The sequence below is a fragment of the Heterocephalus glaber genome, unplaced genomic scaffold (genome assembly GCF_053883595.1).
Source record: "Heterocephalus glaber isolate CG9 unplaced genomic scaffold, H.glaber_assembly_v1.0 deba00000122, whole genome shotgun sequence".
In the NCBI taxonomy this organism is placed as follows: Eukaryota; Metazoa; Chordata; class Mammalia; order Rodentia; family Bathyergidae; genus Heterocephalus; species Heterocephalus glaber.
Genome location: NW_028258138.1, coordinates 16,199,218 through 16,223,135, shown reverse-complemented (window position 1 = coordinate 16,223,135; position 23,918 = coordinate 16,199,218). Strand labels below are relative to the sequence as shown.

General features: G+C 34.6%; 1 long non-coding RNA gene across 2 annotated transcripts in view; it reads right to left on the bottom strand.

The window, feature by feature from the left end:
* The window catches only part of LOC101698810 (uncharacterized), a 29,611-nt gene extending 6,483 nt beyond the window's left edge, over window positions 1-23,128 (bottom strand). The window contains exons 1-3 of one of the 2 annotated variants that reach the window (XR_205135.3): window positions 22,881-23,128; window positions 22,343-22,481; window positions 14,290-18,766 (exon numbers count right to left, since the gene is read on the bottom strand). This is a non-coding gene — a long non-coding RNA (uncharacterized LOC101698810). Of the gene's footprint in view, window positions 1-14,289; window positions 18,767-22,342; window positions 22,482-22,880 lie in introns of those variants that run through there. The other variant, XR_015452159.1, reaches the window with a different exon arrangement.
* Window positions 23,129-23,918: the final 790 nt, after the last annotated feature.

Sequence of the window (23,918 nt, the reverse complement as noted above, 5' to 3'; positions counted from 1 at the left end):
AGCCCCTCACATGTAGACACAATGTAAAGACTTCTAAATGTGCAGATAAATTAATAAAGGAAAACAAGGCACTTAAAGAATCAAATTCCCAGCTCCAGATATAAAAACTAAAGGTTTCTAAGTGTGTTTTGAAGAAAGATCTTCTCTCCTCTAGCCATAGGGCTAAATAAAGGTGCTGAAAAGCAAACACAAACCCTAAAACATAAGCAGTTGTTGAATATTTTTTTTTGAGCCAGCCCTATGAGAACAGTTTTGCTTTCAATTCATCTAACACTACCTTTGGACAAAAAGATAAGTTAGTTCTGGAGAATTCAGTAAATGATAAGTTAATGCTTCAGAAATCAAGACAGAAGAGATTTTCAGGCCAAAAGAGGTGTTACAAAGCTACTAGAGTGCCCCCCTAGTAAGCTGCAAAGCTTGCTAAAGAGGAGTAATAACTACCTAAGGCAGCTTGAGCACCTCCTCATCATTGGATCATGGATAAGAACAAAAATGGCCAGAGAATTCATATGGAAGAATGATGCTCCTGTACTAAGATGCAGTTTGTTTTACAGTGACTATTTAAGAAATTACAGATGATTCTCTATATGCTGATATGTTAGGCATGTGATTCTGTTCACCTGTGTTCTATGCTGGTTTTAATAAAATTAATAAGTTGATCATACAAATTTTTCCTAAAAATTAAATAATGTTAATAATTATCATCTCTTATTAAATGGGACATACAATAGCCAGAGGGCTCTATTAACCTTGACATTAGCAGAACTTTCAGATAGATAGCATTACATGATTTCAGGATTAATAAAATTGAGATCTGGACTATGAAGTATTTTGACCAAGTCACCGAGCTGTGTGTGTCAGAAACAGGGTTGCTGACCATCACTGCAGGGTCTCATAGCATCTCCCATCTTAGTGTTCCATACTACCTCCTGCAGGATTGTGTTTCTACCTCTCTGCTCCTAAATGCAGGAATAAAAGGTATATGAATAAATTTATAAAACATCATACATAATTATTTTTAACAATCTTGTCATTAACCTGAAATGCTGAGGCTGGGCCTCAAAATATTTGGCACTTTGATGGGTTTAATTTATAAAAGATTTTCTAAGTTATGAAATTGGCAAAGAGCATGATTAATAATATTCACTTTATGAAACCTGTGGTTGCACAGAAAATAAAGCAGGAATGCTACAGGTATGAGCTGTGCTCTGGAATGATAGGAAGATCTCCCTGTAAGATGTGAAGAATGGCAGGTCATTATTATGGTAACTCTCTGCTGACGGATTGGTTTATATGTTTTTATAATATGTGCAAAATTTCCATCTGAGATCATTTTAAATTTATACCATGCATTATCTCTCTTGATCCACCTTTTTCTCAAGGTATGTGATGCTTAGGTTTTGTTTTTATTATCCTACCCACATGTGGTTGCCCTGCACAAACACATGCACACACACAGACACACATGCACACAAATCCTGGGACTTTTTCCAACACAAATGCCAATGGCATTCACACTCTAGGATAAAGAGTAGCTGGGGTAAAAGTTGGTGTGGAGGCTAATTCAAGTCCACAGCCAAAAATATATCACATACCCGAATAGCAGACAAATGACAATGTTTAAGAAACAGAATACTCAAACACTGAGAAGCAAATATATGTTTACTACTTTCATCCAACAAATGTAAAATATATATATGAAGTGAAAAAGATATAATATTATCAAGGAAGGTCAGAAATCTCACAGGGCATAAATAGCTTTTCTAACAATGCTACTTTACCTGACACTTTCATTAATCAATTATATTAGTATAGTAAAATTTTTACATACACAATCATAACAATACATTAATGAAAATAAATTAACTATGAGTAAAATAGTATTGAATCTATAATGCTACATGGTTTTATTTTACAAGTTTTACTGAAGAAAATAAAAAAGATACATGTACACATATTAGTAAAGTATACAAACTCACCTAAGGAGAAACTAGATAGGGCAAGGGGTAAGTTCACATTCAAGGAATATTCAAAATCTAGCAAAATCCTCTGAGACCACCCTGTGAAATCAGGGCAGAGCTGAGAGGTGGGCAAATCATATGTACGGTGATGGATATAAAATATGTTTAGAAAGGATAAATAACTACCAGGATGAGGCAGGCCATTCATTGAGACACATTTAGAAGTACCAAACAAATTAAAAAGCTTTCCTTCCATTTTTGTGGATTGATTGTGTTATCCTGTATATTTCTCTTCAGCAACACCTCTCCAATTTCTGGTTACTCTTATGTGTCACTAAGATACATACACATTTAGAGCTGTACTCCTTGTACCCTGGCCACAAGAACTTGTTCTGAGTCATTCCAATTGAACATAATTAGAAAAGGATTGAAGTAGGAGATGGAGAATGAAAAGGGAGGTAAAATCAGCAGGAGAAAAGGCTTTGCCAAAGCAGCTATAAGAGAGATAAAGAAAGCCCTGTCCTCAGAACCGTTTCCCAGGAAGGTAGCTAAGACATTTATGAAAGAGACTGTAGGTGCCAGGCACAACATTCTCCTGGAACAGAAAACCCAAGAACTAAAAGCCCTGAATCTTTAGGGATCCATAGCCAGCACAATTACAAACAGGTCTACAATGCCTTCTTTGGTGTGTCAGACTGAATTAGTTAAAAGTAGTTATCTGCAATTTTTATCCATCTTGCATGTTCAAAGTGCATTGTAACACTCATAGACTCAAAAATCAAAGTAGTAAGTAGAAAGACATTGAATACTCAGATATAAGGTTAGATTTCAAGAAAAAGGACTTGCTTCTCATTGTACATACAAAATGCCTGCCAAAGAGCAAATACATAATCATCTCTTTTCAAGCATGAAAGGAACAAAAAGAGTGCTGAATTGAAGACAATTATACTTTATTAATTATTGCTTATAGAAGATGCATGAAATCATGTTTATATTTTCTGAATCTAACATACATCTGTATAATTATATTTTTATGAGTACTACAAATTTTAAGCGAACTTCATTAAAGCAATTCAACCTGAAACTTGTCTACCCATAACTCTTAATGCTACAAGGAGGTATCCCCAATTTGGGTGTCTTTCTGCCAAAACCAGAGAAACCAAGCAATTCATAGGAAGTCTCTTGGTTGTAATGTGATAGAAGGTGAGGCCAATTGTGATAATTTTGACATTACATGCCCTGCTTTTTGGTAAGTCGATTTTCTTGGATCATTTGGTACACCAAAGAAATAAGTCAGTGGGCCCCAAAGAGCTTTCTGCCTCCAAGCACTCACCTCTTAATACCTCATCCCCTTGAGCTGCATGGCATTCTGCCTTCAGCAGTGTCAGGAGTACCATGAGTAGGACAGATGTACTAAGATGAAAACATGAGCCACACAAACTCTTGATTTTAAGGAAATAGGTGTTTACCCAGACTTGTGGCTTTCAAACTTCAATGTCTGATGTTTTGTCTTTTCTTTTCTTTTCAAAGAGAAATGTTGTATTGGATATGTGTCAATACTTCAAGAGGAAGCTCATAATGATTATAGTCACTTTTGGGTAGTTTTATCAAAATGACTAGTAAGGGAGCCAGGCATGGTGGCACATGCCTGTAATTCCAGCTGCTTGGGAGACTGACGCATCTTTCTTTCTTGTCCCCTGTCTACTTTGGGTGGCAAGTGTCTTTTTATGTACACATTGCATTTAAAAGAGTGAACATGTAGATGACTTTTTGATTCTCATCTTTGGTAGCCTACACAGATTTGCATTGATTTGCTCTAGGATATTCAATTTAGTTTTGAAGATTAGAAAGATTATGCAAAATATTGAATGGATCTGAATGTAACAAAAAAGCTAGGTTTTAAATGTAGAGTTTTAGTGATATTAACTATCAATGAAACACTGAGCTAAGACACTGGCTTACAGCCTATTAATAATAGAAGAGTCTGTAAAGAAGTTATTGAAAACTTTGTCAACTTTGTTCTGTCCCATATTGGCAGAAAACATATATCATATATTTAAACTGGTATGCATATATATGTATGTGTGTGTATCTCTGTGTGTGTGTGCCATGCACAATTAGAGAAGTGGATTGTGTGGTCTCAATAAATGCCATTTTGCATTGGATGCTGGATTTTGAAGTGCACAGAAAGGAAGAAAGGAAGGAGACATGGATGCAAGTGAAAAAGTGAAGTGTGAACTGGAACCCAGAGTACTAATTAGAACCTCAGGAGGTACAACTAAAGCACACACTAGTTCTTGCTACCTCTGCCACTGCCTTTGGTGGCAAGGGTATCCTGACAAAGCTGGGCATTTTGTCATGGAGCTGAACAAACACACACGCATGCATGCATGCACACACACACACACACACACACACACACACACACACACACGCACGACTTAGCTGCTGCCTCTTGCCAGTGAGTTGAGTCAGCATAGCAGTGAGGGCCTCCAAGCACTCCAACATGGTTTCAGGTTGTATTTCTTACACCAGATGGCCCTGTAATCTCTGCTGTGGCCCACAATAGAAACATACAAGAAAGGAAATTCCGGAATATGCCGTGCAAGTACAGCCTGGCACGTTATCACATTAGAAAGCCATGAGAAATATCAAGGATTTTTATGACCTATCCTAGGATAATACAGTAAACTTAGGGTATTTTGTTGACTAAGTCTGTTACTAATTTCATTATACTAGGCTCTTGGAATAAAAGACTCCATGTCTCATTAGTGTAAATGTCAAATAACTTATGACCATATTTTAAAAGATTCTGTGTGTGTGTGTGTGTGTGTGCGCGCGTGCGTGCTTAAAGACAGAAAGAGAATTTGAGCAGTGCAGCAAAAATGCCAAAATGTTTAAAATTGGAGAATCTAAGGGCAGGAGAGAAAAGACATATTTTACACTTGTCTTTTCTGCCAAGTTTTGAATTTTTGAAATCATTACCAAAGAATGGAGGTAGCAACCCGAGGAAAATGAGATTTCTGTGCAAATTTAAACAACCATATTTCTCACTAAAATGTGATATAAATATATTGCTTGAAAGGTAGAAATGTTAGTAAGAAACAAAAATCTCACCATGAGTACAGGTCCCTCGTCTTTGTGTGTCACCTAGCTTCGCTCCCAAAATGTCACTGGGTTGCCACTGCAAAGCACCACTTCACTGAGTGTTTGAGCCAGTAGATTAGCACAGATTTTTAAATTATCTAGGTATCATAGGAATTTATTATCTCTCATCTCAGTGGGAGAATAACACAGGGTAACAACATTTTCTAAAGCTGAGGACACATAGCAGGAATTTCTGCTCAGCAGATGTTTTCTCGTTTGCATGTAAAATGGGTCTGTCAAAGTTTTGTAATCTAGCATTTCATGTTTTCAAATAGCCTTGTTCAAGAGATTTGACTAAAATTTGCCAAGATAAATATTTCTCTGCAGGCCAACAGTTTCAATCTTTCTGTGGCTGATTCTGTCACTCATTCAGATAAACACGAGTGTCAGGGCCCCAACTGTTTGTAACCCTGGTCCTCTTTCTCAGATGGTTCCGGATTGCAACTTTACTCTTGGGTTGAATGTGCTCATTTCAATCATTTTTCCATCCTCCAAAGAGACTATTATTCTTTATAAAATGCCTATTAGGGAAGACATTGGGAATTCAGAACAATTTCATTCTCTGCTTATCTTCCAAGGGCCATGAGATCAGGATCCAGATGTTCTGACTCAACCCAGGGCAGGATTGTTCCCTGGCAAAGAAAATTTGCAAATGTGCACGTAGGAGACTAAAAGGGATGGGGATGCACATGCCCGAAGACAAATATAGGTGCTTGTATTTACTGACATGGGGAATAGGAAAAATTGTTAGGAGACTGAATGACATTTGCAGCTAAGCACTGTAAATGCAGTTGAAAAATAAGCAAAGATTACATTGCTATGTGAAATACGCATAGCGAGGTCATTGTGAAAGTGGGTTACCTTATTGCAGGCAGTTGGGAAGGTTACTTAGAGGAACTAGGAGGACGATGTGATTTCAAAAGTGCCATTCCCCTTCCTGTGAGTCATCCTTGGCTCCTCTCCTTCCCTCATTTTCATGTTCCTGAGCCTCCCTCTTCCTGTTCCTGAGATCTTTTTTGCCTGCCTTTTAACCAAAGGAAACAATTTGAAAAGGCTCCTACTTAATCCATTTTACTTCTTTGTTTCCCTATACTCCTAGCTAGTACAAATTGAGAAAATATTCCAAGAAAAAAATCAGTGAATGCTATAATTTTTGAACAATTAATAAAACTATTATTAAAATACCATGTTTTCTAATTAACTTACTTTTTGCTTTTTGCAAATTCTATCTTTCTGTATTCACATTTCCTCACATCATTTAGGATTTCACCCAGATGTCTTGTCAGAACGTTAATCCTGTATGACACATTACCCAAAGCAAACTTCGATTTCAAGCCTCAAGTAAACTATTTGAAAAGAAATACTCATTGAAGTTTCAAAATCTAGTGCCAAAACTGATGAGATTTCAATGGCTTGTGGGAAGAATAATTTTTCATATGTGTAAATAAAAGTATATCATTTAAAAAACTACTGTATAATTTTTAAATGAAAAGTTTTCATCTTTTAATGAGAGCAAGTAAACAACAAAGCATTTTTGTCTTTAAATGAGGACAAGTAAAAACCAAAACAAAAAATTCTTTTGGTGTAAACTGTTGCCACTATTTCACTTGAAGACTTGTGAGTCACGCTAAGAAGGTTGAGTTTTTGTGTCCCTAATTAGTGTGGGCACATTGTGTGACCTCTTATTGTTTCAGGACAAGGACTAGTGTTTTGATTTTTTGACCCTTTGTTCAGGTGAGCAATCTTAGATCATGAAAACAGCAAAGCTTTAAAATGTGATATGAAGGAAGCAAGTCTCAGCTGGCTTTTGTATGACAAATGTCCTTCAGAAACATGTTAACAGTTATAAAAGATATCTGTGGCAGCCAGAATATCAATAAACACACAAAAAACATATATATGGTTTATATACATATATGATATACAACACGGGTAATATAATATTTGATATATAATATCAATGATAAGGCATACATTCTATGTGTAACAGTAATGGTATAATTAATCAATCCTGGAGATAAAAAGGTGGGGTATGCTTTGGGGAAATTTTTGTGTTAGCATGTAATTACACTTAAGCCTCTGCTCTTTACCAAGTAATAGTGCTTTATCCTTTAGAACAACATCACAGAGTGGGGAAGAATCTTTATGATGCTTTTGGTAGGTGTTTAGGCTATCTCTACTATGAATAGTCTTTGGAGTCAAAGAGTTGTTTTTATGTTAGCTGTACTCCTTAGCTTTGGGATCTGAGAAAATCTTCTAGGCCTATTTTCCTCATTTAAATGAAGGTAATCTTAGCAACTTCATAAGTTTGTGGCAATTTTCTAAAATAATATATTCATTTTCATTATAGTTGCTTAACAAATATAATTTTTCATTTTCATTTCTCCCAGTTCTGGGAAGTCCATTAATGTTCAAAGTAGTCTGTTCAGTTGCTGAACTGCAATAATTTTTATAGCATTTTTTCCGAAATTGTAATTTGTCTTTATGTTGTTCTCCTTTGTCCTTTTCAGTTTTGACTTTTAGCTTCCCAGAAGTACTTTCTGCCTCCTCCCATAAATTGGGAGGGATTAAATGAAGACTGTAAAATAACTCCATGTTTATCCAGAATCTGTATTCTGAGTTCCCCTAAAAACTGCTTGATTGATCTGGTTTCTGCAAATCTTATCTGTCCAGGCCTTCCAACAGGACAGAATTAATAAAGGAGTGATACAATCTTCTCCTTTCCAAACCAACCATATTCATCAGTCAGAAATTGCAAACACTATACTTCTGTTCATTTATGATTTGTAGATGTTTTTACCTTGCACTGCATTTTCGTTCACTTAAAACAAGAGTGATTTTCATGGAGGGAAACCAATGGGTTGCATTATGCAGCTTCCTTGTCAAAATCACAGAAACACAGCTCTAGTGCTGTATCTGACTCCAAGAGATGTTGATTGCCCATGTAATTAAAACATATCATATCATATCTTTGTTGGATAGAATACTCACATTAATTAATGGAATGTGTAATTTTCCATATTTTTTCATTCTGTGAAATAAAATAAATATATATATGCATATACATACGTATGCATTTATCAGATATCTTTCTTTAGTCAGTGAGCAACTATCTTTCATCTTCTTGAGTTTGGTATGAAAGTGGCAAAGTTACTAGTCAGCCCACTAAAGAAAAAATATTAAAGAAAAAAGATGAGGAAAAATAATAGCATTTTTTTGATTTATTTATATGTGATATTGTTAAGTATTGAACATTAGTGGTAGAAATTTCTACCACTATATATTTATTGAAGTAAGTATAATAAGTAAAAATTAAGTTTTAGTGAACATATCTTTTAAAATTCGGTTTTAATACAAATAGCAATTTTTTAAAATTAATAAAACAATAGGATTGCTTGAAATATGTTTCATCTGTTATTTACATTTAATATCTGATGCCTCTAGTGTGATGATTTTGAAATAAAATTTTGAAATGAAGATTAAGATAAGTTTGATAAAATTTGACTTTTAAATATATTCAAATAAAAATTTCCCACATAAATCATAACCCATGAAAAAACACACCAAACAATAAAAGATCAGTAACCTGGTCTTAAAATAACTAGCACCATTTTTAAAATTATAAACAACAAGATCTACTGTCAACAATGTCTTACTGCCCCATTTTGTTTCCTTGTAAACCTAACCCCTTAAGTTCCTTGCTAGGAAATGCAATGTCATTCTATGTTCTGTTCCAGTTTCATCTGCAAGAGGAAGCATAGTGACAAATTTGTGCTCATCCTATTTTATTGATTCTTCTGATAAATGCACAGTATGTCCACATTGTTTGGACCCTGTTGATTCCAGTCTATTTGAGATCATGTAATTCTGACACAGACATCACAATTTTATATCTCTTTGGTCACAGGTATTGTTCTGGGAAGGAGATGATACCCAGCAAAATGCAATGAGATTCACTTGCCAGAAGTTAGAGAATAATTGGGAAAAATTAATTTGTGATTTCTGCTATGGAATGCTGAAGAGATTGGGTGTATTTCTAGATCATTTTGCAAGTGTCTTGTTAAGAGCAATTGAAAGTCTTCAGGCAAACTGAAAAAATAGAAAAGGTGTTCAATGAAGAGCCAAGACATAGATTAAAATGGAAGCTTGAAAGCTTTGGTGAACAGCTCTCTCCTCTGATAGCAGTTATCTTGGAAAATACTTCTTTCACATTCTTGGTAGTATTTCTTCTTTTAAGACAGCCTGATTTGAATTTTCTGTGACTTTTGACAAAAGCTGGCTTAACTACATTTTAATTCAACTTTGGATACTTGGGATCACATGCTCTAGTTATGCAGATGGGATGACATCGCAATATCATTCCAATTCCAATCCATACTGAAAGGCCTTGGTCCCCTAGATGTGACTCCAATTCCTCCAAAGTGGCAGTTCTATCCAATATGTATTTGCTTACTTCATAGGAATAGGTCTCTACATAGATTCTTCTTCTAAATATTAACATATCTTATTACTTTTTTTTCTGCATTTTTAAAATATTTGGTTCATACATTTAGGTGTTTTATCGTTGGAGAGATCCTTTTATATTCTTTGCCTGAGTCAACCCCTTAACATTATGTAAAGATTTTCTTCATCCATTGTAATAGTTTTTAATTTAAAATCTATTTTGTCTCATAGAACTATACCTACCCCTGCTGGAATATTCTTTTCCCTATTTCACTTTTATTCTGTATATGTGTCTAAAGCTAATGTGACTCACCTGTAAGCAGCATGTAGTTAGGTTGTTTTTTGTTGTTGTTGCTGTTGTTTATCCATTTAGGCACTCTATATGGTTTGGTTGAAAAATATAATCCACCTATATTTAATGAAATTATTTTTAATTAAGGACATACTGTCATTTTTGTAACTGATTACTTTTCATAGCTTCTCTATTCATTTTTATGTTTCCATATTATTTTGTATCCTAATGATTTTTGTTAGTTGTATACTTCCATTTTTTTAACTTTTGTGTATCTGCTTCAAAAGTTTTTCATGGTGATTGTCATGAGGTTTTCATGAAGTATCTTTTAATAGTTATTTTAAAGTAAAAATTTACATTCAAAAAATCTTCTTTGAACTTGTCCTCCTACATTTTATTTATTGACATAATAATTAAAATCTTTTGTATATTTTAGATAAAATCAAATTACTTTGTCCATACTTAATTTAATACTTTTGTTTCAGCTTTTATACTAGAGTTAGAAGTCACTTTTGTACCACTCTTACAGTATTATTCAGAATTTGACTAAATTCTTATCTTTATAGTGAGTTTCATATTTTCATGTTTTCACATTTTTAATTAATATTCTTTCATTTCAACTTGAAGAACTCACTTTAATATTTACAGTATGGCTGGTCTGGTGGTAAATAATGTCTGCAACTTTGGCTTTTCAGAGAAAAACTTTCTATCTCTTTAATTTTTGAAAGGCAGCTTTTCCACGTACAGTATTCTAGGTGGGATTTTTTTTCTTTTACTTTCATCTCTTAAAATATATCAATCTATGTTCTTCATGTCTACAAAGTTTTTACTGAGAAATTCACTGATAAGCAGATTGAGATTCCTTTGTATGTAATGAGTACATTTCCTCTAGCTGCTTTGAAAATTCTCTTTTGACAATTTGATTATAAGATATCTCAATGAAGATCTCATTATGTTCAATTTATTTGAGGGTCTTTGGATTTCATGAATCTAGATATTTACTTCCTCCAAAGTTTGAAAGTTTTCTTCCATTTTTTTCTTCTCCAGAGTTGGAAAGTTTTCTTTTATTTCTTAAATAAATTGTCTATCCTTTTCTTTTCAAACTGCTACCAGAACTTCTGGAATGATAGGATATTATATCTGTTCTCTAGAAGAACCATATCAATGTAAAATATATACATAATTATACAAACGAATTTGTTAGATAAATTACAAGTTCAGAGGTACAAAAGTGACATTGGTGGTTTCTAAGGATCATAAGGAGAAAAATTCAAAATGGCTGTCTGTGTGCTGGAGAGCCAGAGGATACAGTAGCAGTGAAAGTTTGAAACCTTTGAAACTCACTATAGAGCAACCAGTGAGAATTGGTGTTGGAAAGCTGAAATGTCTTCGTTGGAAGGATAAAGAAACTGAAGACCAACATTCAAAGCAGTGGCCACTCCTGGAGCTCTTCCAGAAAAAGGGAAATAGACCACTTCTTTCTTTTTCCCTATTTTATATTCCATTCAGGTTAAAAGCCAATCAGTTGGTCCCACCCACATCAAAGTGAGGCTTTTCCCCTCAGTTGTCTGGCCAAGATATCAATCATCCACAGATACACTCACAGTTTATTAATCTGTCCTGTAGCTCTTACTCAAATGAAGTTAACTATTTACAATCACCGAAGGAGATTTAAAACTATTGCCATCCTTTTTTCACCCTTTTTATTAATTATTATTTATTTATTTTTGTTCATCTGATGATATAACTTTAAATGACCTGTCTCAAGTTCACTTTTTCATTCTTTGATGAAGTCTGCAGTTAAAGTTCTCTATGGATCTTATTTTCTTCAACTCAACCCCAGAATTTCTGTTTTGTTCTTTTTTATGGCTTCTCTTAGTTGAAATTCTTTTACTCATTTATTGCTTTCATGATTTAATTTGATTGTATGTTTATTTTGAATTCTTTCCTTCAGGTAGTTAATATGTCTTAATTTTTTTAGATTCAGTTACTAGTGCTTTATTTTATTATTTGATGATGCCATGGTTCCCTGATTATTCAAAATCCTTGTATCCTTATATTGTGGTTTAGAAATTTGAAGAAGTAAACATCTATGATGGTAACTACCAAGTGGCTCCAGTAGGGAAAGGCTTTTACCAGTCATCCTGTCCAGAGAGTCTCGGCACATGGCTGGTAGGGTCCATTGGTACATTTCACACTGGAATGACTGATGTGAACTGGCCTGGTACCTAGGCCAATGTGTTTACAGGCCTGTTTCTGGGACTATGGCATCCTGCTTGAATTCTGCATTTGAAGAAGTAAGCCTGTTGGTTTGGGTACTCAAATCTGGATCTGTAGAAGTCATCCTAATGCCTATAATGGCCTTAAGTCTGAGTTCATGAGGGTTGTCCTAGTGCCTGAATCCAAAATGGCTGACCTGAACACAGGGAGTAAGCAGCTGACCCAGCACTGGGGAAGTGAGTCTAATGGCTGGATGCAAAGGAGTTTGGTGTTTTGGTCCCCAGTTAAGTCAGATGTTCTCTTCTTGCATGTGGAGGAAATATCTCTTGCTGCTATGCTGTGCTATACAGGCTTGGGAGAGGATGTTACAGATTATGTGAAACTGTTCTTACTTCATTCAATACAAATTTCCTTCTTTCTGTACAACACTCAGGTATTGTAATATCTCACCTCAGTTCTTTAGGTTTTGCAAAAGTATTTTTGCACATAGATTGCTTTTCAAATTAATTTTTCTATGAGATGAACATTAGAAACTCTGTGACCTTGTTAACAACAGGTCTCTAACATTATTCTTAATATTATAAAAAACAGATGCCAAAATATTGATATTTTGTTGTATAAATAATGAATATGTAGGAGATTATTGTACAATTTTGGTCTCATCTGATTTTGTATTTTGTAATGTGCCAAGGAATCATCTGTGGGAGAACAATTAATTTTTTGAGGAAAAGAATTTACTCATAATCAAAGTAATTGTCACCAAGTTTCAAAGTTAAAATTTGTAAGAATTCTGAAGGAACAAATAACATGGGGGGGGGGTTGAGTTTATTAGTAGAATGGTGAATAATTTTATGAAATTGAAATCAGATGATTAAAAATGAAATAACACCATAAAAATATTTAAGAAGATCTTGTACAGAAGAAGTACAAAAACCTGATGACTAGTTAAAATACCTCATGTAACATTCTTGTGTGTATATCATTTGATTTAGGAATCTGTACTATGAAGATTGTTTGTTAAAGATATAATCTATTAAGCAAGAAATGCAGTGTTAAACTGTGGATGGATTAATTTGCATCTTTTTTGCTGAAATTCTTTTATTGGTACATTTTAGGTATACAATACGTTTACATTTATCATTGGGTACTTGTACCTTTACATGATGTATCTTGGTTCTTATTTTTCCCCTCAGTCCCTGTCCTCCCTTCACCCCCTCTACCCTTCCCTATAATTTGCATCTTAATATCATCCTAAGATATTACCTCCATTTGTTGCCTTAAACCTAGAGAATGATAATTATATTTCAAAATTCAGATAGCTGATTTGCAAACATTTTGAAATTTTAACACTTACCTAATGTTCACCAAAATTACTTTTTTACTGCAATTTGAGGAAAGTAGTTATTCTGCCTTATTTGAACCTCCAAACTATATTAATATTAAGATTAATATTAATATTCAGAGGGCTAGGGCTCTAGCTCAGCAGCACAGTACCTGCCTGAAAAGCACGAGAGCCTGAGTTCAATCCCCAGCACAACAAAAACAAAAAATTAAAAAAGGAGGTAGAGTTCTTTTTTTCCCCAAGATCCCTGAATAAACTATGATCCCTTTCTTCACTTTTAGTAGTATTTTAGATTTAGACTTGTACTTAAATTTGTAGTGTGCCTATTTTAAGAATATATTAAATTTTATTCAATCTCTCGATAAGATTTATACTTAATTATTTGTTATAATGGTTAATATTTATGGATAGTAGTGTTATTATGATGATTACTTTAAGGATTATGGCCTTCCTTTAATAACTCAATACGTCTAATATTTTATTTTTAATAATAAACTTAGGATCAAGAATCGCACCCTTACTTCACCAAATGGAAATGGATATCCTTAACTGGCTTGCCTAAATTCAGCAAACATGCCCAAGTTCAGTGCTGTTTAATAAACAGACCCAGGCCTCAAAAAGTATTTGTCAAACTATGATCTAAATCAAATTTCTTATGTTTTTTATGAATAAATTTTATCAAAAAATAAATATTTGCTGAATTGATGATATACTCAGATTTTGCTTTTTCCAAAAATTTTAGTACATGAAGGAAACAAGTTATATTATTAGTATTTTATTTTTATTTGAAGAGAGTATATATGCATATCTCATATACTAAACTATGGTAATTGTGATAACACAAATATATAAATATATAATTTTGAAAATTTTCTTAGAGGAATAGAGAATGGAAAATTTAAGATATACAATGGGATATTTATGTGGTAAAAGGCAAAAAATATGCAGCACATGACCAACAAAATCAAATTTAAATAACAATATTAGACATGAAATGACTTTGATTATTTTACATTTAGTTAAGCAGGATTAGTGGACTAATATGTGACGTGTTTTTGAGAAAATACCACACAATGCAGAAAAAGAATGTGTACTCTTCCAGGAGACTGACCTGTTGATTATGCCCAAAGCAGGCTATAAGCAGTTAACCCTACAATTGGCTTGTTTTAAAAAATGAGTCTGCTGGAAGCCTATATGACTCATAGGAGCACTGCAGTGGGGTGTGGATTAAAAATTATTCCCCGAACAACATCCATAAAAGAGGCTAGAGAAATGGTCATTGAAGCTGTGGGGCTCTGATATGAGATAACATGATAGCTGAGGTCACACTGACTCTTAGTCTAAGTCTGTTCCCAGAATTGAAACCTTCTTTAACTGAAAAGATAGGTTAATTGTAAATCACAATCTATACCTGGTCTGTTCTGTTCCCAATGCTAGAATCCCTTGCTCATTCTTTTACAAGGCTTGCCTACATCAGTATTTTATCTCTAGAAACTACAGGTAGACTCCTGATCCCCATTTACTGAACAATTGTGTAACCAATAAATATCAAATATCACCGGTTCTGGCTGTTCAGGGACTTCACTGCTTACTCAGCTCTGACCATCCCAGTTCCCCATTTTACTTTGATTCCATCTTTGAGTCTTTCTTCTCACCCTGCATCATAGCCCCAAGCAGGAGGTCAGGATCCTCTGCAGAGGTCCCCAATGTACTCTGCTGTCCTAAGGTAGAATACTCTGTAGATATCTACTAAGTCCATATGTTCAAAGGTGTGGTTCAGCTTTAGTGCTTTTTTAATTTTTTGATTAGTTGATCTCTTTGCAAATGTGGGTTATTTAGAACATACACTATGATTACATTAGTATTTATTTGATTCTCTATATCTAGCAGTATTTGTTTTTAAATGATAGATGCTCCCAGTATTCAGTGCATAAATATTTGTAAACTTTATTAATCTTGTTGGATTGTTCCCTTAACTAGTATGTAGTATCTTTCTTTTGGCCTCTAATCAGTTTTAGCTTGAACTTTACACTCTGTGAGATTAAAATTGCTACCATATTTGTTTTCAGGGTCCTGATGCATGAAATATTGTTTTCCATCCTTTGAATTTTAGGCCATGAATTTTTAAATTAGACGAGTTTCTTGAAGGCAACAGACTGTTGGATTCATTTTTTTATTCAGTCTGACAATCTGTGTCTTTTAATTGGGGAGTAGAGGCCTGTAACATTGAAAGATATCACTGAGAGGTGTTGACTAATTTCTATCATTGCACTCTCACTCTTTTGGTGACTCCTTTGTTTTTCTCTTCCTGTATTTTAATTGTTTTGTTTATCCATTGTCCTTGCTTGGTGTTTCCATTCCTTTTGAGATTTTGGCTTTATTATGATATGTCTCAGTGAAATTTCTTTTTCATCATAGCTGTTTGGTGTTTTGAAAGACTCACTTACCTTGTATTTTGAACTCCTTTCTTATATTTGGGAAATTTTATATTATTTCTGTAAACAAATTAATAATTCCATTTCTGTTATTATCTAGTTTTTCTCTAACACCAATTAGCTTAAGGTTAGTCTTGTTAGTGTCATCTAGTAGATGCTGGATGATTTTTTTCATGTTACCTTGCAGTTTTTGTGTGTAGCTTCTATGGACCCTTCATGATAATTTTCCATTTTGTCTTCAATATCAGACACTGTTTTCAGACTGCTCATTTTGGCAATTTATGAATTCTATACAGATTTTTACTTCTGGTATTTCTGTCTGATACCTCTTCATGAATTCTGTGTCTTTGGTAAATTTTTCATTCATGTTTTGAACCATTTTAAACAGCTCTTTCAATTTTTTACTTGTTTCCCCCATATCTATATTGGGCATTTTGAGTGATAATTCCATAACCCTAAGGTCATGTCCTCTTTGAACTTGCCAAGTTTCTTCATCTCTTATTTAAAATTTGTGTAGAGCAATACCACATGGTATTTGCTGTCATCTCCATTTGTGCCTCCTTGAACTGCTATAGGAGTTTAGAGACTTGGGGGTCCTTCATTGCCTTTCTCATGATCCTGTGTGTATGTATATCTTTTTTATTTTTGTTTATTTCCCATCTTTTTTTGTTTTTGTACTTCAGGTTGAGGTCTAGCTAGGATTGGAATAGCTTCTACTTTATATAAAAAATTTTAGTAAGATACTCCCTCTATGTGATATGTTTTCAGCTTTATATGTTCAGAGATAGTATTTATTCCTTCAAGTGAAATGAACAGACACTTCTCAGAAGTACAATTGGGCAACAAATATAAAAAATGTTCAACATCTCTGGCCATTAGAAAATTACAAATTCAAAAATACTAAGATTTCACCTTACATTATAAAGAACAGCAATCTCAAAAAGTCCAAAAATAACAAACACTGAAGGGGCTATGGTGAAAAAGAAATCCTCCTTCATCATTGGTAGTAATGTAAACTAGTACAACCATTATGGAAATCAGTATGAATATTTCTCAATCAACAATCATTAGAAATTCCATGTAACCCAGATATCTTCCCCAAAGAGCTAAAGACATTATACTAAAGAAATACATGAATGCCACTGTTTTTAGTAGCACAATTCATAACAGCTAAATCCTGGAAACAAGCTGTATGCCCATTAACCAATAAATGGGTAAAGAAAACATAGTATCTGTACATAATGGAATACTACTGAGCTACAAAGAAGGATACATTTGAGACATCTGTAGGAAAATGGATGCACCTGGAAAATATAAGTTGAGTGAAATGAATTAGACAAACAAGCTTAAGTAGCATATGATATCCTTCATTTATGTAAGGCAAAGTACAAAGAGCCTGTTAAAGGATAGCTAAAAGGAAACAATGGATAATTTTCTTGCAAATGGGAAGGGGTCCAGGAGATCAAGGTTTAGGGAAGAGGAGGAGGGGAAGAAATAACAAGAATTAAGATAGTCCATGTAAAGAACCTAATAACCTCCATAAATATAAACATTACATGTCATAAACATGAGTTAAAAATAATAAAAACAACAAAAATGAAGATGTGGAAAAGAGATTTAGAGGTGGAGGAAGGTGGATGGGAAGGAGAAGGGGATTAAAAAATAGAAAACAGCTGAGATATGTACATTACTTACTCCACCAGATCAATGTAAACTTAATGTGCTCCAAAGATGTTCTAATAAAATAAAATAGTAAGAATAATAGAAAACAATAGGTAAATGAGTTAGAGAAAGCCTTGAAAAATATTTCAGTAGTATTTTTTCAGTTTACTATCTTGAGTACTATTGAAAAAGTAACAAAATTATATTGCAGAAGTTATATGGTCATATTAAAATCTCTTAGAGAGAAACAGTTGACAAACTCAGGTGGGAACAACCTGGAGTAAACTGAGTTTGCTACTTAAAAGTTTAGCTGTTTTGTGGCATAAAAGAGAAATAAAGCAATAATGTATCAAACCTCATATTTCAGAGTAACTGGAGATTTTTTAATATGTTCTATTTTTTTCTGTCTCTGGATGAGAATATTTTGACATAATTGTGTAATTTGGATCACTCCCTAACATGTATTTTTGATGTTAAAACAAGATAATTAACTGGCTTTGGAAATAAATTGGCATCATTTTCAAAGAAACCCTGCATAATAACAAGAAAGCTATATACATGAAGAAGTAGATGAGAAGAATGAAAACAAATATAGGGTAAGGTTAAAAAAATGTGAAGGTCATGAAGATTTGTCAAGTGAACCACACTTTCAAATAAATAAAGCCTACTGTATTTATTTCAATACTTCAAAGTGTTTAAAATCTATTTCTTTTTCAGTGGTTTTAGTGTATGAAAAACTAACTTTCAGGGAAGGGAAGGTGATGGCAAGTTCCATAATATGGATATTTATTTATGAAATGTGAGAGCATCTCTTTTCTAAGCAAACAGTAAGAAAACTCGATAATCTGACACCATGATACTGAATGATTCTGTTAATGAGGTCTGTCCTTCAACTTTGTGTAAAAAAGAGGTAGCTTTTAGGTTCTACTTTCTGAAGTGCTGAAATATTCTCTTTTTCTCTTTTGTCTCACCACAAGTGGAAAGGCTGGGAGAAGATTTATTTTTAAATATGTATTTGCAACATGTTTATCATATAAAGAATGTCAGGAGCCATTCTACATAATTTGGGGTAAAAAAAGAATTTCACAGTTAAATTATAATTATGGCTGTGTAAGGCCTAGTCTTCTTGCCTGCAGGACAGTTCTGGCATGAAGAAAAACAACTGTTTTGCTTCTGGTCACAGCTGGGGCCTCAATGGTTCCGTGATGCTGTGATGCTTAAGGGCAAGATTCCATCAGCAGAAGACATCCTGGTTCTTTGAGAACTGGGTAGCAATACAAAAAGAGAAAGGTTTTACCCAGGGATGGGCAAATTTCTCATCAGTTTAACTTATCCTACCTACTGTTGTAAGAACATTGTGTTCATCTCACCGTCCTAATCAACATAAGCTCTTAATAGAACTAAGATCCTCACTATCCTAGGATTACCACCACCTTTCGAGTCATCTGATACTTCTGATTATAAGATCCTTGTCAATTTGGGATTATTGACACCCTGTGAGTCATCTGATACTTTCTATGAACCCAGTAAATAGTGGCAAGCTTGAAGTGTCTATATCTTTACCCAATCTGAGGCACTGACCTCCTGGTCCACCATATACTTAGAAATTAACAAGTATCTATTGTCTTTTCTTCTTTAGCCCTCAGTGTCCCCCTTTCTAGGCAGGCAGAGGATTGATCACCCTCCAATAAAAGAAAATCTAATTTAAGACAGCAATTAGGTCAGTTTTCCATTTCCATTAGCAAACTTTCTTTGCTGATTAAAACAATTCATTAGTCATTTCAAGTTTTATGCCAATTCTATATGTGATGTCTCCCTCTGCTGTCTCTGCTTAATGCTTTCTGTGCTTTTACTGATTATTGATTTCATATTCTTCTGTTTCTCTGTCATACAGAATAGTAGTCCTATGATCAAGGACATGGAATCTTGGGCTATCACCTTTCTGCATTTAATATAATGTGCTTAGATATTGACTCTGTAGATCAGAGTCCCTTAGGATGATGACTGTTACAGAAGTAGAACATATAACATAGTACAGTATAAAATATGGCATAAAGTGTGCCCATTACAGCAGTCAACTATAGGAAGCAATCAATAGTACTGAGGCTGCCACTTTTGTGGATTATTATATATTCATCTACTTTAAATCAATTTATTTTTAGTAGACAAGTAAAATTGTATATATGTGTAGTGCATAATGTGATATTTTGATACAGGTATATGTTGTGGAGTGGCTTGATAATGCTAACTAATATATTTCATTACTTTGCACATGTCATTATTTTTTGATTTTGACACCATTTAAAATATACTCTTTTAAAAATGTGGAAATACACCATATGTTTTTATCTACTGTTGCCACAGTGATGTACTGTAGATCTCCTGAACTAATTTCTAATGTCTAACTGAAATTTTAAAATCAATTTCTTAAAATAAAAGATAGATAACAGGAAAAGAAGAAATAGATCTTTTGCAGAAGAGAAGGCAAGTAAGTGATGGGAATAGGGGAAGGGGATGAAAAAAGAATTAAGATATGTTTATGTACATGTACTGACTCCCCTGTAAGGGATACAATCATTATGTACTTCAAACACATGTACCAATAAAAGAATAGAAAATGGAAACAAAAGAATTTAAATAATGTGTAGCATGTGAATCTAAGAACCATTTTTTAAATTCTTAAAAAAATATTACCCAAGAAATAACTACTAGAGTCCCTAGTGTCATATGACAGGACCGATGGTATTACACTCTGGGGAGGAGGGGGAAGAAGTGGAAACTTACTTTTGGAGTTATGCTCATGCAATTTTGCTTTGGGGTGGGGATTCTCTATGAGGCTTGATTGTCTTGGCTTAGTGTGAATATTCTTTTATATATTAGGAAATCAGAAAAATCAAGGGAGGGCATGTTTTTATAACAGCAGATCCTCCATTCTCTCAACATGAGTGAGAAACTTTGTCTTACAACAAGATGAGAAGGAGAAGAATAAATTTGTTTTGCTATTCAGTTTAGAGAGAATTGGTGGATCACATACTTCTGAAGGATGCATGATCTCTTTCTCAGCAGAAATTTGCTTTAGTTGCTGATGGTAATCTACAGAGTCAAGTTTCTGCTTATCAGAAATTAGCTTTGCCTCAAAATACAGTCTAGCTTTACTCCAAGATACACTGCTGAGTGCACACGGACACCCACACGGAGTCTGCCAGTCTCAAAACAGCATTGTGTTTACAACCTTCCAGCCATCCCTAAGTCACTAAGTTACTTGAGTCTGATTATATCCTCAAGACTGATTATATCTCCATAATAGGAGAATAAAGTGCTTATGTTATTTATGGTCATTTCAATGAGAGATGACTTAGCTTTTGTATTTATTTCTCTTAACTTGGGTATATGGTGCTGCATTATTGTTTCATTTATTACTTGAAGCACCTATGTCTCTCCCAATAATTTAAACCTTTCAAGCATTTATTGATGGTCTTCATATTCCCATTTAGTGTTTGCACAGTCAAGAAACACACGTAAAATTCCTTTAATCTGTCCTTATAAAATCAAAGCTCTATTGCCTTGTTTATTCTTCACAGTGCTTTCTGAAATTTACCAGCCTCATTTGGCAGGATCGTGGGAGGAAAGCAGGATCCAGACTGTTAGTCGGTAGCAAAGTGTTTGCCTTGCCATTTTGCTCAGCAATTGCAGACCTCCTCTGGGCTACAAAACAGCCCAGTTCATGTTCTCTCTTTCCAACTTTCTGCCAGCCTACAGATTCCAGATGCAGTCAGCTGGTGAGCGCCCAGATCCAGAGACAGCGTGGTATGTTTTGGGTCTGATTCGGGCTCATGTAATGTTGAGACAGTTAACTCACAGAAGGGACTCAACAACAACCCTGGATGTCTTCACTTTTTAACCAAAATGTCTCAACTAATTCAATCATCCTAACATCAATGAGGGCAGCTGGAAAAATTCTTTATGACAACCTTAAAATAAAATGATTTCCAAAATGTTTTCTTTTCTGTTGCACATTTCCCAAACCTTGATTTTTCTGATGACACACTCCTTCCATGTGCCATGTGCCTAGATTTAACTACATTAGGGGAAGATGATTATCAAGAAAAGAAGAGTTCCAAATACACATGACTTTACATCATAACACTGTGGTAACGCTTTCAAAAGGGAATGTTGTTTTGTGTTATGGTTTTGAAAGTGATTGCAATTTTTTTTTTATATTTTTGCTTCTCCTTAAAATATTTTAAAATGAAAGAGCAGAAATGGTACAACTTTTCGTTTAGTTACAGCCACTCTTACTATTGAAATTATGAGTAGAGAGATGGGGCATACAGAATGTTAAGTGGGGTATTTAAGATACGAGTTATGTGTCACTTAACAACAAAGACATGTTCCAAAAACACATGACGTCAGTCAGTTTGGTACTTGTGCAAATATCAGACAGTATGCTTACAAAATTTATCTGCAATGTCACCAGTCAATATAATCTTACGGGATCATTGTCCTGTGTGGTCTGTCATTGACCAAAATGTTGTTATGTGACACATCACTGTGTTTGTTCATTTTGAGATGTAGATTTTTAATTTAAGTGTGTAGGATTTGTTTGGTTTTTAGGGCTAAAAGGTCAGGTAACTGCTATCATTTCACATCACTATTCTTTAGGTTGAGGTGCTGGAAACTGTGTGTGTGTGTGTGTGTGTGTGTCTCCATGTTTATGTCCTCACACACTTTCTGTCCTTATTAGTTTTTAAATTCTGCTATAGCACATCAATACAGATTTGGTCTCTTAAAACACTTAGGCCTGACAGATCCAAGGTTTCAGGAAGGTGAGACTCCTTACCTGAGGCCGTAGGAAAAATTCAGACTGCTGAGTTCTGTTCCTTGCAGGATGTAGGTCTGAAGCTACGTACTCCTGCTTTGCCAATTGGGAATTGGCTATGTCTGCTAGAGTCCTCTTCCCAGATCTTGCCTCTAGCCACCTACAATTTAGAACCAGCAAAACATGGAAAAATTAGATTCTTATCACATTTGAATGATCTGTATCTTTCCTTTCTGATCCCCCACACACACCCCACCCAACAACATCCCTCTGATACCAGCCAGGGAAAATTCTCTTCTTAACACTTAAGGCCTTGTGATCAGGTGCAAGCTCTTCAGATAATTCCAGATAATTTCCTTAGAGTACATCTAAAAAGTCTCATTTTGCCATATGCCATAAGTTGTTCATAAGTCTATAGATTCAGTCATAGATATTTTACATATACTTTTCCTTGGCCTAACTGCCTCTGTCTCTGACTCCGTCTCTGTCTCTCTCTCATCAAAAAGTGGAAAGAAAATAATACATTAGGTAACAAAAACTTCAAAAGTCTTTTCCTTACCAGCTGTTCATTAATGTGGCACCAACTGGTGGTGGTGTTCATGAGAATTTTCTTCCTTCTCACAAAGTTTTTTTCCATTTCTTCTTGTATTTACCTACTATGAGTAATTGTGACGTTGATGATGTAATCATGTGTATGCTTCTCCTCTAGGTTTAGATGGGAAGAGATAGTGCATTTTTTAATACAACTTTGTTTCAGAGGAGCCACTGAGCATCCTGTCTCTTATCAAAACCTTCTCATGGCAGTTGCCCCAGGTCAGTGAGACCAACCCAGGGCTGTCATTCTGAGGGAGGGGTTGGAGGAAAGAGAGATAAGAACACAGGGGCGGTACCAGCAGGGGAAGGAAGCTGGACTCTGTTCTTTGCAAGCCCAGCATGTGGGAAACAGCTGGGAGTGTTAATTTAACCTTTGTCATCACTGGCACTGGAAAAGCACGTCCAGTTTACACAGAAACCATTCCCAAAAGGAGCTTTCACAAGGTTATGTGGAAAAACATTTGAAAGGGCTCTAAGCTGAAGCACAGCGGATTCCCTCTGTTGAACTCTCATGTGCTAAGTGATAATTAGAACCTGTAGGTACCTTTCAGGATAAAGCAAAACAAACAAACAAAATACAATCACCCCCAAAAGGAGGAAGGAACTGTATTATAATAGGAAAAATATGTTTTCCTCTAATATTTATTTATTTTTTAAAATATTGTTAGCAGGTGATACAGAAAACCATTTGAGTTAATACAAAGTATTCCATTTATAAAAGATAGGCTATGTAGAGATCCTCCTGAAATCAGTTGCCCACCTTCTCATCACATAGTAATTATGAAAATTTGTCCAGCTGGATGTATCCTGCCATATGGCTAAAATGTAATGTTTCCATAATTATAAATGAACCCACAAAGGTAAATAGCTACTGTTGGGGACCTGTAAGCAGTGAGGTGAATCCGAATCTTGAGTTTATTTCCTCTGTCAGTGTCAGTCAGAGATAAATGTTCACCTAATTGAGAAGATTCATTCTTTCTCTAAATGCCTCACTAACAGTAAA